The sequence below is a fragment of the Lithobates pipiens genome, unplaced genomic scaffold, assembly GCF_037356315.1.
Source record: "Lithobates pipiens isolate NorthernLeopardFrog02 unplaced genomic scaffold, aLitPip1_a1.2 Scaffold_27, whole genome shotgun sequence".
NCBI classification, from domain to species: domain Eukaryota; kingdom Metazoa; phylum Chordata; class Amphibia; order Anura; family Ranidae; genus Lithobates; species Lithobates pipiens.
Genome location: NW_027507788.1, coordinates 37,688,477 through 37,708,459, shown reverse-complemented (window position 1 = coordinate 37,708,459; position 19,983 = coordinate 37,688,477). Strand labels below are relative to the sequence as shown.

At 44.5% G+C, this 19,983-nt stretch overlaps 1 protein-coding gene across 5 annotated transcripts in view; it reads left to right on the top strand.

Annotated features, from left to right (window-relative positions):
• The first annotated feature begins 18,221 nt into the window (after positions 1-18,221).
• The window catches only part of MFRP (membrane frizzled-related protein), a 120,860-nt gene continuing 119,098 nt past the window's right edge, over positions 18,222-19,983 (top strand). For 2 of the 5 annotated variants that reach the window (XM_077456805.1, XM_077456804.1), the window contains exon 1: positions 18,251-18,373. The gene's annotated coding sequence lies outside the window, so the exon portion shown is untranslated. Of the gene's footprint in view, positions 18,374-19,983 lie in introns of all 5 variants that reach the window. The other 3 variants (XM_077456807.1, XM_077456803.1, XM_077456806.1) reach the window with 3 other exon arrangements.

The following is a 19,983-nucleotide window of genomic DNA, read 5'->3' as shown; positions in this document are numbered from 1 at the left end:
GACGTGATTTGGTGAAAGTTGTCTGAAAAAGTCCTGCCGTGTGTATGCAATACAAGTTCACGGCCGACGCCCTTTGTACAAAAATCCACGGGAAAGTTTGTACAAAGTCCGATCGTGTGTATGAGGCTTTACATTTAAGCTTTACTACTGCTGTATTTATAGTTCTTAACACGTAAATGTTTAGTATGTTTGGCACAAAAGGACTGCAGTGCAGATCTGTTCTCTAACACTAATTACAAACTTTAGCAGCAAAGGGTTCCCCAAAATTATTTAAAAAAACATTCCCAATACTTTTGTTTTTTTCTAGGGAAATGGAAGACTTATAATAGAAATAGAAACTTCTAGATATTTGAATTGATAAGTTGGATCTTTTCTAAAGTATATCTGAAAGCCCTGTTGTAAAGGAGTGACCCTGGAAGACCGATTATTCATAGAGAGCTGGGAGAGCATTGTTTGACTCACTATTAATTATTACTTCATATCATTGACTTCACTATTATCTATTTATAATACTATTATTATATATTTGTACACTTCACTGATTTATTTTCACTTGATTTTACGATTAAATAAATGTACATTCTTCCCATTTGCTTGTATTTTGATGGGGGTACACAGCAAAGCAACAAGACTGGGACCCCCGTAGTATGGGGCGCTCTAGTTGGCAGTGGTGATATTTTGGTTGGCATTGTTCCTGCGTCATTTGGACATTTTAGCGGTGAAGAGTTCAGTGGGGGATCACAGTGATTGTACTGGACTTACGGTGTAGGCAAAAACAACAGCGGGCAAATTCCTGATATGTTATTAGCAGAATCATGTTGAGAAATTAAGTCTTAACAAGGCTGAGAATGTGCTTTGAAATTCCGTATTAAGCAGCAGAGGTTACCTGCCTAGTTTTCTTGGCAACAGCGAAGGCCCAAACAGACGTTTGCGTAGTTTCTGAATTTTTCACTTGGGGCCAGAGTGCTAAATTGGGAACTGGCTGTGCTAATCACTTGTTTATGTCATGTTTTCACTGAAGCTGCTCTGGGCCTATGGATGGAAATAACAAGGTTACAACCAGCACTGCCTACAATGCTTATGCTGCTTTACATTAGATCACTTAAAGGAAATGAACTTTATGTAACAAATGAAAGGCGAGATTTAATAAGGTATCGCTGTATTTAAAGTTACTGTCACTTTAAGGCCCCTTTCACACGGGACGGATCAGTAATGATCCGCCACGTGATGATCTGCTTGCTCAGCGGGGATCGCTCCGTTGTCCCTGATGAGCCAGCGGCGAACAGGGCGGTCCCGGCACACTGTGCAGGGACCACCCTGTCAGCTCTCTGCTCTCCTCTATGGGGGATCGGATGAGCACGGACCGACTGTCCGTGTTCATCCGATCTGCTCTGCAGATGGATAGAAAAATAGGATTTTCCTCCGTCTGCAGAATCAGACAATTGCGCAGGCGGACAATAGCGGGTGTCAATTGCGCATGTATGTCCGTATTTCATCCGCAAACGGATGGATGAAATACGGACATACTGTCCGCATATGTGAAAGGGGCCTTAGGCCCCATGCATACGGACGTTTAGGGGCTCAAAAATGCTTAATGCTACACTTCATCTGAGCACCACAAACCAAAAATGCTATTTCATTTCATTTTTAATATTAAAAGCAAACTCATCCATGTCTCCATGCTTTATTTTGTTGAGAAACCCCCCACCCCCCCTAGCATTTCTGGCCGTGGCCATTTTGAGTATGGGCAGATTATTCATATAGCATTTACTTCCTGGAATCCACCTACCCTTAGCTGAGGCATGCAGATAGAAGGATGTGCTTAGCTGAGAAAACCCCTCCTCTCCTCCTGAAGACTCCTGGGATGTAGGACATCATTTGCCTAGGCATGGAAACCAGGGAGTAACTGAAGAAATGCAAAAAAAAGGTTTAAAGCAAGCAAATATATATACTTTCCTAACCATTTACTAATGCTAGAAGCATGAGGATTAAAATTATTCAATGTTGTTTGAGAGAGTGAAATTTCCCCTTTAAGCATAAAATTCCTGGGGCTTTTCGGTGCCCAGGGAGTCATTGATGGCCTGTACCACTGGCCATACAAGTGAACGGCTGTATGCAGCCATACCCATGTAAATGTAAATGCTCCTGTGCATCAGCGTTTACCCACATGTGTTTGTACTGCAAACTTGCATGTTCAGGGAAATATGCAGATGCACAGGAGTATAGACATTCACTTCTATGGGCAGCTGTATGTGGTGCCTGCAGCTCCTTGGGCATGGGGAAGCACCAGGAATTTTAAGCTTTAGCACTTTTTAGCCACTAAATCTTTGAGTGCATGAGGACTAAACAAAAAAAAAGCTCACAGGTTTAAAGTGCAGCAGCCCTGAGCATAGGGCTGGGAGATTCAAATAATAATTGAATATTTATCATGCCCCAGCCAATCCATGCAGGGAGGCATCCAGAAAGTGGCTGGGGAGGTAATAAATGTGCAGGAGGCCTGAACAGAATGTTCTTTTCCCTCAAGGGAGGTTTCCAGTTCTCCTGGGGGGCTGTTACTCCTGGGATATAGAGAGAGACAAGAAGCTGCTATGTCTCAGCAGCTGCTGGGCTGTGGGCCTGGAGAAGATTGCCTGAGGATTTCAATTGCTGGATATACTGTACTGAAGTCCTGGGTCTGGAGAAGGTGCTTGTTATCTCCCTCACTGAGGATCTACCTGTGGTTGCTGGGTGGCAGACAGCTCCTGAGACACTGTGAGTAAAGATATTGTTGGAGACCATTAGTTGTGCAAATGCCAGAAAGGAACTAAGTGCCAGACATTACTATATGGACTGCTGCTGTAGGGTCCTGTATATACTGGCCATATACTGGCCATTCCCTACTACCTCCTGAAAGCTATATTTGAAATTTAAAGAAAAGTTTGTCCCCCTTTATTACTACTGATCATTTTTGAGTATCTTGTGGCCCTAAACCCCTCTCCTGTTAAAGTTCTTTAGCAATAAATCCTAAAAATACATCTTCTAAGCTGAGCTTCAATTGTCAGTGTGCATGTGACTGAGTTTGTGTGACTGACAGTGGCAGCCGCTCCATTAGGGGTGCAGACCCCCCCCTCCCCAATACCTGTGCCCGGCCCCTAATCTACATGCTGGGTGCCGGATGCATAGATGTCAATGTTTTTTTTTTTAAGCACATGATTAGAGCCTGAGGCTCTAATTGGCTTCAGAAAGGGTGGGCTTGGGGCACAGAGCAAAATGTGCTCTGAGCCCACCCAGTTGTAAGACATTAGCGGATTAATAGTTGCTAATATCTTCCTGATTTTCCTCCCGGCCAATCAGGAAGCAGCTCCTGAGACCTGATTGGCCAGGGACTCTAAGGACTCCCAGCTATAAGGGAATAAGATATACTAAGTCAAAAATCTAGTACCAATATGCTTAGGCTTGCATTTCAATAGGTTCAGAATTAAAGACATACAAGCATACTGGCTTACGTGACAAACTATATAGATAACGTGACTAAATGACAGATAGCTGTATGTTTCTCCAGAGGGTCTATGTAAGATATTGATATCTCAGGAAAATATCTGCCTGTGTTTTCTTCTCTGAACATTGTTGAAAGGCACAAAGCTAAGATAAGGACTGGTTACGCAAGAATATGGTCAGTCAGTAGATGTTGAAGATAACTGTCAGGAGATAACCTTTAACTTACATTTCAGGAAAGAGCTAATGTCATGAGTTAAATTGTTGATGTATGTGAAACTCACTGGGCAGGGCTTTGTAAATACCATATAAAAGAAGGTCCACTCTCCCATTAAACCTTGTAATCTTTCACCACGTACCCACGAGTATGTGTATTGATTAACCGCCGGCGATTGGGACCTCCATTGAGCCACTCCAGCCTAGGCTATCCAGGGGAATCTAGAAGACGAACACCTTACAGTTTTGGTACCAGAAGTGGGGTTTGCACAGGTAAGTCATATTTACACCTTTACCTCTTTTTATGGTAATTGGCGTTTATGCTTGACCTGTTCAAACAACCATTATAAGAAATTTAATTGTATATATATATAAACTGTGCCTTCGCAACGGACTAGGCTGGTCCCTTGGGGGGTGAAAAGGGTTCGCAGGTATTGAGGAGTCTGACTAGGTTGGTCCGACTATAAACTAAGAGAGGTATTGAGGAGTCTGACTAGGTTGGTCCGACTATAACCTAAGAGAGATATTTATGATTATATTCTAACACGGGAGGTATCATATACGCCCGTGACATAAGGATTGGCTAAATGGACGCCCACTTGAGAACTTTTTAAGTGCACTATAAATAATGAAATGCATCATGATGTGATTACTTGATAATGTACATGTAAAGTTTTAAAGCTGAAATCTTAAACCATAAAAATATGTCTGTTTCTCTTTAGGTGCAAGCGTAAGTATATAGAGTATTAACATTGTATAAGATATAATTATATAGAGTGGATATCTGTTTGAATAAACCCAAATGTTGTTAAATGAATACAGAGTATTAAGAACCAGATTGTAGTGAGGTAGCACCCGCCTGTTCACGCTGCACGCTAGGTTTATTTTTTTCTTAGCATTTATGAAAGGTAGATTCTTTTGACCACTAGACCTACAGGCTTCTCTTGCAGACTTGGTGTAAGAGGGGTATATCCCGCCACCAGGAAAGATTTACCCTTCATCGTATATTAAGGGTAAATCTTCATAGTTTTATATAAGTCCATCTGCCCCAAAAAAGATCAGGGATCCTACTCCCAGACCAGAGACCGGATTGTTGAACAAACCGGGTGTTATCACCTGTGTCCTGCCACTAGACACACTGCCCAGACTACTAGATGGGGAATTCTGCAGCAACCCAAGCCATGGCCACCCCATCACCCTATGAATTTGTCAGTAATATGATCCCTGGCCTCCAGGTAGAACCATTTTGGACACAATTCTGAGAAAGGTGTCAGCAATTGGGGATACATGACCCAGGGCCATATGGTCCTTGTACTGAGGAAGACTGGCAGGAAGTAAGTAAAATATGCCAAATCCACAAAAATTCGTACCCTCCAGGGAAGTGGGAAAATATTCAATATATGAAAGATTGTTACCATGCATGGGATAAATGTCTATACAAATATAAAAAGAAGCATATTAATAAAACTACAAAGCTTATTCCAAATATAGGACCCAGTGCTATGGCTGAAGCCACTGCACCCCCTTCACCTCCCCCTCCCCCGCCTCAATGTCCACCCCCACCTTATGTTATGGTAAAAAACGAGGATGGGACGCCAGGTTCATACCTTCAACTATATCCTTCACTGGATCCTGTAGTCCTAGCCGCCATAGCACACACCACAGCAACACCACAACAAGTGGCCCAATGGGAACAAGTAAGTAGGGGCAGAGAGGAAGAGGGGAGACAGGAAGAAGTTACAGGACAAGAAGAGGTGGGTAGTCCCGAAAAGCAGGAATTAGAGGCAAAAATAAAAGAGTTTGAAGAGAAGAAAACGGAGGAAGAAGAGAGAATAGGGAAAAGGAGAACTGAGTTAGAAACACTTATGGAAGACCTAAAACAAAAAGAAATAGTCCTCAATGAGGCAGAAAAGGTACAAGTGGATAGGAAAATAGAGTTAGAAAGGTATCAGAAAGACTTGGAAGAAAGGGTGAAGGAATTCCAGGAGGGAAAAGAGAGAGAGGAACAAAGGATGGAGGACTTAAAAAAGTAACTAGAAAAGATAAAAAGGCAATTAGGGAAGAAGGAGGAAATGTTAAAAGAAGCGCAGGATAGGATTATAGCGCTGCCCCCCACCACTACAAGAAGCCATACAAAAGAGACACCTATTCCCAAAACTGAGGAGTCAGGTCCAATTAGTAAAAAAGGGACATCATCCATAGAAGAGGAAACTGAGAAAGAAGCAGTAGGGGCTTCATTCAAAGCACCTTTGATGACCATAGGGGACACCGAAGTGCATATACCATTACCTTTGGGTACACTCTCCAAAATAAAAGAACTATGTCCCAATCCCAAGAAGTATCCACGAGATGCAGGTACCTTTCTGGCAAAATATAGTGCAGGCACAGGGCTTGACAAAGATGACATAAAAAGTATTCTTAGCATTGTAGACCCAGACAGCCCAGAAGTAGCCCCTGTAGACGACCTATGGGCAACCCATATCCAGATCAATAAGGATTGGATATCCTTTTGGAAAGCCATGGGGGGTCATTGGTCCAAATTATACAAAAGATCATCTGCACTCCAAGAACTGATCCTAGCCAAGCAGGGACCTAAAGAGAAATTCTATGATTACTGTACCAGAGTATACTCCCTATGGAAAGCTGTAGATAGGGCCACACCACAATTATTTACTACTACCATCATGTCGGGAGGCGATCCCAAAGTGACGCACTTGCTCAAATTCACAAACCCCAAATGGGCGGAGCAAGCACCAGATGAATTCATGAAGGACGCTAGGTCCAGAGAGACTTCAGGAGTCTTTGAACAAAAAGGGGGAATTTTCCCCTCCTTGACACAAACACAAACCCTAGTCACACCTGAAACCTCATCCTCACCACCTCATGACCATGCAGCCCTACCCACCTGACCAAGGATGTTTCAATTGTGGGGAACAGGGACATTGGAAATCACAGTGCCCATATAGACAGAGGGTGAGCTATCCAAGGGGCAGGGGAAGGGGGTACAACGCTGCTAATCGCCCCCCCCCCTCACACTACAAGGTACCCCCAATATCCGCCACCTCCCCAAACACCATCTCAAAACCATGCGCTTGCATAGCCACCCTACACCCCAACCTCTAACAGACCCCCCCCCCTCGAATCCCCATGCAGTGGCCGTCTACCCGACAAACACACCCTCAATAGGGATGCCTAGAGTATGTCCCTTCCCTCAGTCTGGTGTGCCACAACCTATCATGGAAGAGTCTACCACAAGTTATATTACGCGTAGACAACCACATAGTGTGTTTCCTGCTTGATTCAGGTGCCACTTTTAGCTCATTAAATGATGAGAGGTATGACACACCACTGTGTACTGAGGGACACTCTATTGGAATAAATGGGACATCGGTTACTCATTCTGTCACCCCGCCTTTACCAGTCTCTACCCCGGATGGACTAGAGCTATGTATGCAGAGTTTCGCTGTCCTGACTTCCTGTCCAGTGTCCCTAATGGGCAGAGATTTACTATCCCAGTTGAACATTACCATTAAGTTTGACAAAGACGGCTCCCTCACTGCGAGTTCCCCTCTTTGTGACTTACACAGCCCAAAAAGACATGCACACAGGAGTTTCTTTCTAATGATACCTTCCTCCCTTGACCATCACACAATTTGGGCAGAAAACAAAGGTAGTGTGGGCTTTATTAATTGCACACCATATGCACCCCAAATGCGATCAGATGCGGGGATACAATATCAAAAACAGTATCCCCTACCCCCAGAGAAAGTCAAAGGCATCTCCCCTCAAATTAATGATTACATATCAAAAGGTATCCTGAAACCAATCATCAGTCCCTGGAACACGCCCATTTACCCCGTAAAAAAGGCCAGTGGGGAGTGGAGACTTGTACAAGACCTAAGGGCAGTTAACAAACAAGTGATTCCACTTCCACCCCTAGTCTCAGACATCACTTTTATTTTCTCATGTGTAGCAAATGCCTTCTTTAGCATTCCCATTGCGGAAGAGGCCCAGCCTATGTTTGCCTTCTCCTGGACGGAGGGCCAGTTGACGGGTCAGTTAACCTGGACACGCCTGCCTCAGGGGTATGTTGATAGTCCTGCTGCCTTCTCTATGGTACTCAATGAGACTGTCAAATCTTGGACGCCTGAGCGAGGGTCGGTGCTAATACAGTATGTGGACGACTTGCTCTTGTGCAGTCGCACTGCTGAAGATTGTGCGGTTGATTCCACATCTCTGTTGAACCATCTAGCCCACATCGGGCATTTAGCATCCAGAAAGAAGATACAGTGGTGTATGCCACAAGTGGAATACTTGGGGTGCATACTGAAGGGGGGAACAAGGATGGTCTCCCCCAAACGCGCCGCAGCCCTACAAGCTCTGAGCCCCCCAAAAGACAAGGCAGCCCTGCTCTCATTCTTGGGCGCTGTGGTATATTGCCGCCAGTGGATCCCTGACTGTTCTCATTATGATGGCATACTAAGAGAGGCCACCGCCTCAACAGCACCTAGGCAGGTTGATTGGACAGAGGAACGGCTTAAAGCCTTCCAGGCCCTATTGAACAGTTTGTCATGTGCACCCGCCCTGGGGTTGGTAGACTATGGTAAAGCTTTTCAACTATACTGTGTAGTCTCGGGGACCTCTTTTGCCGCGGTTTTGACACAACAGCATGAAACAGGCTACCGCCCTGTCTCCTACCTATCTAAAAAACTCCCCCTTCAGGTTCAAGGCATGCCATCATGCCTTCAGAATTTAGCCGCTTGTGCTATGGCCGTACAAGATGCCAACAAGATGGTCTTGGGACACCCGATGACGCTTTACACCACACATTCTGTCACCCACCTCATACAGAACATGAACACCCAACACATGACCTCACAAAGACTCAGTGGATATGAGATTTCCCTCATGAACACAGACAATCTGTCTCTCAAATATGTTCCCGCCAACAACCCTGCCGTCCGTCTCTTGCACTCCATGTTACGCCTACCACAAGACCCAGACCAGTTTCATGACTGTATAACACAAGTGGAGTCTATCACATCACCAAGACCAGACCTCACCGACGTACCGATTACCAATGCAGACGATGTTTTTGTGGACGGTAGTTGCTCCCGTCCCTCTGATTCCACCTTCCAAACAGGATATGCAATAGTCCAGTTGCCGAACAAGGTATTAGAAGCCAAACCACTGCCCCCCTCTTCGGCTCAGGTGGCTGAACTAGAAGCCCTCACCAGGGCCTGCATTTTATTTACAGATAAGAAGGTGAACATTTACACAGACAGTAGATATGCATTTGGGGTGGTGCATGACTTCGGAGTAATATGGGCAAAAAGAGGTTTTAAAACAGCAGATAATAAACCTATTTCCAATGCTACCCAGATTCAGGCACTTCTTCGGGCTATTTTGCTCCCAAAAGAGGTGGCAATAATTAAAGTAAAAGCACATTCTTCAGATAATAGCAGACTTTCCAAGGGAAATGCCTTAGCTGACCGAGAAGCGAAAAAGGCAGCCCAGTCCTCCACCCAGGAGCCCACCCCCACGTCCATGTACTTTAAGGATCATTTCACCTGTCCTAACTTTAAATCTGTAGTGGCACAAATGCAATCATTAGCCACTGAGGAAGATGTCTTGTATTGGGTGAAGGCTGGCTTGACCAAAGACCCAGAGGGTCTGTGGTCAAAAGAGGGGAAGATATTGGGAATACCTGAGGCAAGCAGTATTCTAATTCTCTCCTACCTTCATGGTCCAGGACACATAGGTGCCGTCCCTTTAGCCACTATGTACACCAAATCTTTCTGCACAAACGCCTTGAATAAACAAGTCAAACTCCTGACCACAAGTTGCCTTACCTGTGCTCAAAACAATGTGCAGGGCAAACGGCATGGCCTACATGGTCATCTACCCCCACCAATAGGTCCCCTTACAGATTTACAAGTAGACTTCACACACATGCCAAAACAAAAGGGGAGCCTAAAATTCCTGTGCGTTGTCGTAGATAAATTTTCAGGCTGGGTTGAAGCCACTCCCTGTGCAGGTGAGACAGCAAATATAGCAGCAAAATGCTTGCTGAATAACTGGATTTGTAGGTTTGGCATACCAACATCTATTTGGTCAGATAGGGGACCTGCATTCAGCTCTTCCGTTACCCAGGCTGTGGCTAAATTGTTAGGGCTGCAATGGAAACTACACATCCCCTATCACCCTCAAAGTGCAGGGGTAGTGGAAAGAATGAATAGAAATATAAAGGATAAATTGAAAAAGGCCACAGGGGGCACAATGAAGGGATGGCTTGATCACCTCCCTTCTGTGCTATTCCAGATTAGGACGGCACCCCACGCTAGAACGAAACTTTCACCTTTTGAAATTTTGATGGGAGTCCCCGCAAACATAGAACTACCCCCATTAGACCAAGACACTGATATTGACATTTATTCCCAACAGGAAATGTACGTGAAAAACCTGGTAAGTATGCTTCATGAAATGAACGAACAAGTTTCTGTCACCTTTTCTCCTATTTCCACAGAGCCAACACACCCCTTCATCCCAGGAGATCAAGTGCTAGTCAAGCAACTGGCCCACAAAAAGAGGATCGGACCAATCTACTCTGGACCTTGGAAGGTTGAAAAGGTGTCCAGAACTGCGGTCCTGACTGACCAAGGAAACACCTGGATCCACGCCAGCAGGCTGAAAAAGTGCCCACCGCTTCCCACAACTCCCGACCCCCCACCTATTGAAGGAGAACCTGACCCACCCGAACAGCTACCAGAACTGCAAGAGATTCAGGAAGGCATTGGACAATTAACCCTTGAAACCCTACACGATAGCGAAGAAGAAGGACAAGCATAAGAACTTGTAGAAATGTTTTTACCTTCAGTGTCAGGGAAGGCTGTATGCCTCTGGGGTAATCTGGTACTACTTGTATTCCTGCCCACATGGTTTATAGCCAACTGTATATATCATCCAGAAGACTTAGGTCTATTAAAAGGGATATGTGGACCACCTAAGATGAATAATACCCCCGGCCAAAGACATATTAGAAGTATTATACCCGTTAATGAGTCACCTAAGGGACTGACTGACAAGATGTTATTACTAAAATTCAAATATAGCTATGCTCAAAAATCCGGTTTTGAGAAATGCTGGATTTGCAGCAAGCTACATCCCAGTACAGCTAGAATCCCTCTCATGGCAGTCCCCTTGAATTTTACCCCCCTCCTTAATGGAACACCCCCTATCGTCCTAACGAATGTTACTAGGACCCTTCCAAATAAAACCCTCACTTTCCAAATTATAGGTAGAAGCCACTTCCCAGACTGGTGTTTCCAACTGGGAAACACCACAGATGGAGCCGAGGTTTGCAAACAAGCAAAACTTAGCATTTCAATGACATCGCTTAACAGTCCATCTTTCTTCCATACTTCAGATCCCACCCTAAATGCCACCTTTTTAGACTTTCTTAGCTCCAGTACCAAGTCTACAATACACCAATTAATGTCAAATCTGGTGCTCTCTGGCCTTTCTGATACTCTTAGGAACGTGTTCCATAAACGGCCCCTAGCTCTAGGAAATACCACATATATATGCTGCGGCAAACTCTGTCACCCCTGGATCCCAACCAAACCCCAGGGGTGGTGTTACCTTGCAGCCCTGGTTCCTATCATGGGGGTATTAGGGGATAACAAGGGAAGTCACCTCCTTGAAGCTAGCATGCATCCTAGATATCCCCTTAGACACCGTAATAAACGAGAATTGTTTTTAGAAAAAGATATGGCCTGGGCATGGTTCCCTTCCTGGACAGGATGGGGAATTGACCTAATGAAAAGATTAAATAATTACACTGGCATAATTGATGAGATTCTGGAGGAAAATTCTGATGACATAACCAAACTAAATCTAGAAACTAGGGCAATTAGGAAGCAACTAGAACTACATGAGTTAGCTATAGAAAGTATGAGTGCAGCCCTTACTGGCCTCTGTGAGACTACTGAGGATTATGAGTGCTGTACCTGGATTCATAATACCAGCATCGAAGTCCCAGACTATTATGACGTTATTGCCCAACACAGGGAAGAGGTAAATAAACTACAGAAAGAGGCACGGAACATAGGAAAAAACTGGGATCCCTTCTCGAGCAGTTTTAGTTTTGGGGGATTAATATCTTGGCTCCGAAATGCTGCCATGACAATTGTCACTGTGATTCTCTTCATTCTATTTTTATATGCCTGTTATAAGATAATCAAATGTTTATGTAAAAAGGGAAACACGGCCGCTCCGAAGGATCTGAAACTCACTTCCATTGTTAAGGATCCAACGGTATGGTATAAAAACCAAGAGCACAAGGGTTCGGAGTATGAAGCCTGTGCTATTAAATTAGAAAAGGAATGATCATTATGTAAATCACAGAATGATCAAAGGGAGGATTATAAGGGAATACTTATTGAAATTACCAAAAGATATACTAAGTCAAAAATCTAGTACCAATAGGCTTAGGCTTGCATTTCAATAGGTTCAGAATTAAAGACATACAAGCATACTGGCTTACGTGACAAACTATATAGATAACGTGACTAAATGACAGATAGCTGTATGTTTCTCCAGAGGGTCTATGTAAGATATTGATATCTCAGGAAAATATCTGCCTGTGTTTTCTTCTCTGAACATTGTTGAAAGGCACAAAGCTAAGATAAGGACTGGTTACGCAAGAATATGGTCAGTCAGTAGATGTTGAAGATAACTGTCAGGAGATAACCTTTAACTTACATTTCAGGAAAGAGCTAATGTCATGAGTTAAATTGTTGATGTATGTGAAACTCACTGGGCAGGGCTTTGTAAATACCATATAAAAGAAGGTCCACTCTCCCATTAAACCTTGTAATCTTTCACCACGTACCCACGAGTATGTGTATTGATTAACCGCCGGCGATTGGGACCTCCATTGAGCCACTCCAGCCTAGGCTATCCAGGGGAATCTAGAAGACGAACACCTTACACCAGCCAATCGGGTCTCAGGACCCACTTTCTGTTCAGCCAGGAGGAAAAGCAACAGCTCCAGGCTCTTCCCTTGGCAAGCTGGAGTGAGGAGCAGCATCGGCCTCCTAAGTAAGGCCACTGATCGCAGCTGTCCGTCTCCCACAGGGGGGCACTTATTGTCGCCCTCCGTCTTCCGCAGGGGTCCACTGATAGCCGCTATGCGTCTTCCGGGGAGGTCTGGCATTAGTGCGAGTGAGGGGGGGCAGGTTTATAATATTAAGCACCAGCCGCTGTACTACATTGGGAGACCATGGTTTATTCTCAGCAGTCTCTCCAGGGGTAGGTACTACACAGGTTACCTGTGCCCCCAACTGAAAGCTTATCAGTGCCAGCCAGGCAAGCCTAGTTCTTGTTACATTGTTTTGTTTAGCAAAGTGGTTCTAATTGTTGGATGAGTGAGTGTGTGTGTGTGTATATATAATATTGGAAAGGACTAGCATCAAATGTAGACATCACCACTCACTGGTTCTTCTTTTTTAGGGCTTTGTTTGCCCATTTTTTATAAAAGTAATTTCGGAAAACAAACTTATGCCGCGTACACACGATCAAACAATCGGGTGGAAAAGTCTGGCAAACTCAAGTCCGGTCGGACAATCCCCCCGTGTGTAGCCTCCGGCATACTTTTTTGACCCGAAAGTACGGCGGACTTAGAAAGTAGTTTTACACTCCAATCTTCCCGCCGGACTCGCATTTCGGCGGACAATCCGGCCATGTGTGTGCCAGTCCGCCGTACTTTTGAAATGAGCGGACTTTTCCCGCCCGGAGAAAAGTCCGCTCATTTCGAGCGGGTCTCCAGGTAGGCGGGGCCCGCGAAGGATACGTTGCTGGCCCCGCCGCCTGGTATGGACTTAAAGGGGAACCCCAACGGCGAAAAAAATCGGCGTGGGGGTCCCCCCAGGTCCACATCAGACCCTTGTCCGAGCACGCTACCCGGCCGGCCAGGAAAGGGGGGGCGAGCGAGCGCCCCCCTTTCCTGAGCCGTACCAGGCCGCGTGCCCTCAACATGGGGGGTGCCTTGGGGAAGGGGGAGGCGCGCGGCCCCCCCCACCCCAAAGCACCTTGTCCCCATGTTGATGAGGACAAGGGCCTCTTCCCGACAACCCTGGCCGTTGGTTGTCGGGGTCTGCGGGCGGGGGGCTTATCGGAATCCGGGAGCCCCCTTTAATAAGGCGTTGGGCGTTGGGGTTCCCCTTTAAGTCCATACCAGGCGGCGGGGCCAGTGACGTATCCTTCGCGGGCCCCGCCTACCTGGAGACGCGCGCGAAATGAGCGGACTTTCCTCCACGTGTGTGGGCGAGTCCGTTCATTTCAAAAGTATGGCGGATAGTACGGCGGACTTAGTACGCCATATTAGTCCGCTGAAAAAGTGCCGTGTGTGGGCAGGTAGCCCGTTCGGAAAGTCCGACGGACAGTCTGGCGGGAAGTCCGCCAGACTAAGTACGTCGGACAGACGGCTACGTGTGTACGCGGCTTTAGGTTTCCCTCGCAGGGTTTTTCAGCATTCTTTTTTCCATCAACAAATTGACATTCACTCTAACTTGGCCTTACACTCCAGGCCCTTGTCTATCTCGTACAGACTGTTTTATCAACCATCTTGGTGCATATAGCTAGCAGCCTCTTGCTGTACTGGCTCCCCCGTGGAGCCCTATGCCCTGTACATACGGTTGGAGTTTCCGGCAGAAAAAGTCAGACGGAATCATTTCATCAGATATTCCGATCGTGTGTGGGCTTCAGCTGACTTTTTTTTTTCAAAAATTCTGACAGACCTAAAAATAGAACATGTTTTAAATCTTTCCAACGGAATCAATTTCTATCAGGAAAACCGTTCGTCTGTATGCTATTCCGACGGACCAAAAACGACGCAAGGGCAGCTATTGGCTACTGGCTATTGAACTTCCTTTTTCTAGTCCCATCGTATTTGTTCCATTTGTGAAATTTCTTTGATTTCAACCCTGTATACACTGTATTGTCAAAAGTATTGGGACACCTGCCTTTACATGCACATAAATATTAATGGCATCCCAGTCTTAGTCTGTAGGGTTCAATATTGCGTTTGCCCATCCTTTGCAGATATAACAGCTTAAACTCTTCTAGGAAGGCTGTCCACAAGGTTTAGGAGTGTGTCTGTTGCAATGTTTGACGATCTTGCAGAAGCGCATTTGTGAGGTCAGGCACTGATGTTGGGTGAGAAGGCCTGGCTCGCACTCATCCCAAAGGTGTTTTATTGGGTTGAGGTGAAGACTCTGTGCAGGCCAGTCAAGTTCCTCTACCTAAGACCTTGCTTTGTGCACTGGTGTGTAGTCATGTTGGAACAGGAAGGGACCATCTCCAAACTGTTCCCACAAAGTTGGGAGCATGAAATTGTCCAAAATGTCTTGGTATGCTGTAGCCTTAAAGCCCCGTACACACGAGAGGACTTATGTCCGACAGACTTCCGAAGGAGTTCCTTCGGAGTTCTGCCGGAGTTCCGACAGAGTTCTGACGGACTTTTCGGCTGAGCGGACTTGGCCACACACAATCACACTAAACTCCGACGGATTAGAACGTGATGACGTATGACTGGATTCGAATAAGGAAGTTCATAGCCAGTAGCCAATAGCTGCCCTAGCGTCGGTTTTAGTCCGTCGGAATAGCATACACACGAGCTAATTTTTCGCATGGACCGGGTCCGGCGGAGTTCCTTCGGAAAAATTTGAAGCATGTTCCATATTCTAAAGTCCTTCGGACTTTGGCGAGTCAAAAGTCCGTTGCAGCCCACACACGATCGAATAGTCTGACGGAATCAGTCCGTCGGACTTTGGATGTTGAAAAGTCCGCTCGTGTGTACGGGGCTTAAGTGTTCCCTTCACTGGAACTAACTTTCCAAGCCCAACCCCTGAAAAACAGCACCACACCATAATCCTCCCTCCACCAAATGATTTGGACCAGTGCACAAATCAAGTCCATAAAGACATGTATGAGCGAGTTTGGGGTGGTGAAACTTGAGTGGCGACAAGACCTCACCCCGATAGATCACCTTTGGGATGAATTAGAGTGAGGTCTTCTTGTCCAACATCAGTGCCTGAGCTCACAATTGTGCTTTTGGAAGAATGGTTAAACATTCCCATAGACACACTCCTAAACCTTATGGACAGCCTTCAGTTGAAGCTGTTATAGATGCAAAGGGTGGGCCAACTCAATATTGAACCCTACAGACTAATTTAATGGGATGCCATTAAAGTTCACGTGCGTGTAAAGGCAGGAGTTACAATATATTTGACAATATAGTGTATGTCTTTTTACCTTTGCACTGTGTGATGTTGTTACTATAGGGCAGTGATGGTGAACCTTGGCACCCCAGATGTTTTGGAACTACATTTCCCTTGATGCTCAACTACACTGCAGAGCGCATGAGCTTAATGGGATATGTAGTTCCAAAACATCTGGGGTGCCAAGGTCTGCCATCGCCATCACTGCTATGGGGTGTTGTTGGCCATTGGGACTTCAGGTTTATTAGTCTGTGCCTCCCTTTTTTAGTTTCATAAAGCCTCATACACACGATCGGACTTTGTACAAACTTTCCCGTGGACTTTTGTACAAAGGGCGTGGTCCACAAGTTTGTATTGCATACACACGATCGTACTTTTTGACAACAAACACGAACGTAGTGACGTCACAACGTACTGACGACACTTCAAAAGAGGACGTTCAATGACTCCAGCGCCACCTTTGGTCAACTTCTGTATTGTAGTCTGATCTTTTGCATTGGTTCTGAGCATGCGTGTTTGTACCTTGTACAAAAGTCCGATGCTTTTGCGTACACACGATCGGACTTTGCTCCATCGGACTTATGTTGTCAAAAAGTTTGTCCGTTTGCACAGCCAACAAAAGTCTGATGAAAACAGAAAAAGTTTGTCCAATGGAGCGTACACACAGTCGGATGTTGCTCCAAAACAGCTAATTTGCATGTTTGTTGTCAAAAAGTCCGACCGTGTGTATGGCCTTTAGGCTGCTTTCACACTGCAGCGGGAGCGGCGTCGGCGGTAAAGTGCCTCTATTTTTAGTGGCGCTTTACCGTCGTTTTAGCGGCGGTGTGCGGGCGCTAGCGGGGTGGTTTTAACCCCCGCTAGCGGCCGAAAAGGGGTTAAACCCGCCCGCAAAGCGCCGCTGCAGCGGCGCTTTGCCGGCGGTATTGCCGCGGTGTCCCATTGATTTCAATGGGTTGGAGCGGTTTAGGAGCGGTGAATACACCGCTCCTTCACCGCTGCAAAGATGCGGCTAGCAGGACTTTTTTCACCGTCCTGCCAGCGCATCGCTCCAGTGTGAAAGCCCTCCGGCTTTCACACTGGAGTTAAAGGGGCCGGTTTTTTTCAGGCGTTACACAGGCACTATTTTTAGCGCTGTAACGCCTGAATACCGTCCCAGTGTGAAAGCAGCCTTAGAAAGACTGAGCTCAGTCAAAAGGGTGACAATAAAATGCTTTTGCTTTGATTTATCTCCACTGCTCCACTGAGTGCCTGTATAAACCAGACAAGGTAGAGTGAACACACAGATATCGAGGATAACTTCTTGTTTCTTTCTTTTTCATTTTGTAAGTTGTCTTTATATTATATAGACATGCCAAAACTCATGAAATGTGTGCAGAAGAATAAAACACTTAAACTGAACATTATATATATATATATATATATATATATATATATATATATATATATATATATATATATATATATATATATATATATATATATATTCTTTATTTTCCTAGAAATCATATTACAGTTCACAAAAAGTATATATCATCTCTCTGTAACACCACTTTGATAATACAATCTATCTATATCGCAACCATATTGCATTGTAATACTACATTAATTTAAAGAGGAGTTTCCATTTGAAAAAAAAAGAAAAGTCAGCAGCTACAAATACTGCAGCTGCTGACTTTTATTAATCAGACACTTAACTGTTCCAGGGTCCAGCGATGCGGGGAGGGATGCCCACTGCGCATGCGCGAGCGCCGCCGCACAATCACCTGGGACCTGTCACATGTCCCAGATGACTGACAGGAGGGAGGGGGCAGAGCTGAGCCCTTTCTGCGCCGAGGGGAAGTGATGTCACCAGCCCAGGCACAAAAGGAGGCAGACTATGAGGGACCCCCTAGCAACAGGTATTTAGTGGTAAGTTAAAAAAAAAATTCAAAATGTTTTTTTTTTTTAGGAATTTTAATAATTTTTCTTTTTTTTGTGTGTGAAACACCACTTTAAGCATATATTAAATACCCATGCTATCCATTGTGATCAGCTCAGTAGCAAAATATAACAAAATTAACAACCTCATGTTGTTAATAACAGGAAAAAAAATTATACGGGGAAAAAGGAAAGAAAAACAAAAAAATTGAACATTATTTCCCTGTACATGCATTCTGTATGATTGTGAGCCCTACCCCTGAGCAAATCATAACATGCACGCTGTAAGGTCATTTTTTAAAGCTTCTGTAAAAGAATTTAACATGCATGAGGTGGATTTCTTGGCATTACAGGGAGGGTCACTCACCTGACTCGGATTAGATTGTCTGGCACATTTTCTAGCAGGCCCCCTCTCTGCTTTGGCACTTTGCTTCAAGCTTACAAAGTTTCACAATAGGAAAAAGAAACACTTGGCATCACAACAGGTATGTAATCCTTATGCTGCACATTTATCACAATGTAAAAAGCGTTCATTGTTTGTTATACTCGGCACACAAAACTGTTTTGTAGTACCATGTCGTTCTGTTTAACTGTACGCTAGAGGATAACTGTTTTATGGGACATGTTAGTATGTTGAATCTTTTATTTATATACTTCTTTTCTATTAATTCTATTATTCTCAGTTGTAGCTTCTGTCATGTGAATGCATACACAATACAATTTGATGCTTTCTTGGCTAATAACAGCTAATTATATAAAAATACCCGCACTTGTCCACACTTTGAAGCTCACCAGTAACAGATTTAATATGTTTTATTGGATGACAGATAAAGATTTTGTGGATGATTAACTTAATATGAGGTACTGATTGGCTCTCATTACATATGGGTCCTGTACGGAAAAATTAAGTATTTTAAATGCTGACTTGCAATGTTTTCCTTTTTAGAATTAATTTTAAATTTACTGCCTTAGAACTTTCTAGAAAATTTGACTAGAGTCAATTCCCTAGAACACCCCCCCCCCCCCCCTCTCCTGTCATAGCTCTTATGGCCCGTACACACGATACGAAAATCGGACGACAGATCGTCTGACTTTTTTCGCTTAATAGTCGCAACTCGCAAGTAGAAATTGAATAGGTTAATAAAGTCCCGAAAATTCTCACAGAACAGAAAAAAAATCGCAAGTGATGTCATGTGTTGTAATGGATTTGTATTGTATTTTCGGGCTGTACTGACTAAACGGAAATCGTATGATCTGGTATCGTATGAGGAACATTTTCATGCTTGTCAAATCGAATAATATCAGATGAATTGTTGTGATCGGCTCTCAATAGCTCTGTACCAATGATCGCGTCGCAAGCGATATTTTTCGTCCGATTTTCGGATCGCGTGTACAGGCCATTACTGTCTGTGCTAAGTGTCACTTTATACAGTGCCTTGAAAAAGTATTCATACCTCTTAAAAGTTTCCATATTTAGTCATGTTACAATCAGAAATGTAAATGTATTTAATTGGGATTTTATGTGATAGACCAATACAAAATGGTACATAATTGTGAAGTGGAAGGAAAATTATAAATGATTTTCAAAATTTTTTACAAATATATATGTGAAAAGTGTGGCGTACATTTGTATTCAGCCCCCCTGAACCAATACTGTAGAATCACCTTTCGCTGCAATTACAGCAGCAAGTCTTTTTGGGGATGTCTCTACCAGCTTTGCACATCTAGAAAGTGACATTTTTGCCCATTCTTCTTTGCAATATAGCTCAGGCTCTGTCAGATTAGATGGAGAGCAGCAATATTTAAGTCTTGCCACAGATTCTCCATTGGATTTAGGTCTGGACTTTGACTGGGCCATTCTAACACATGAATACGCTTTGATCTAAACCATTCCATTGTAGCTCTGGCTGTATATTTAGAGTCGTTATCCTGCTGGAAGGTGAACCTCCGCCCAAGTCTCAAGTCTTTTGCAGACTCTAATGCCGCGTATACAGAACCGGTTTTCCCGTCGGAATAAACTCCGAAGGTTTTATCGACGGAGTTCCGCTGAAACTGTCATGCGCACACGCGATCACATCAAAGTCTGGTTGTTAAG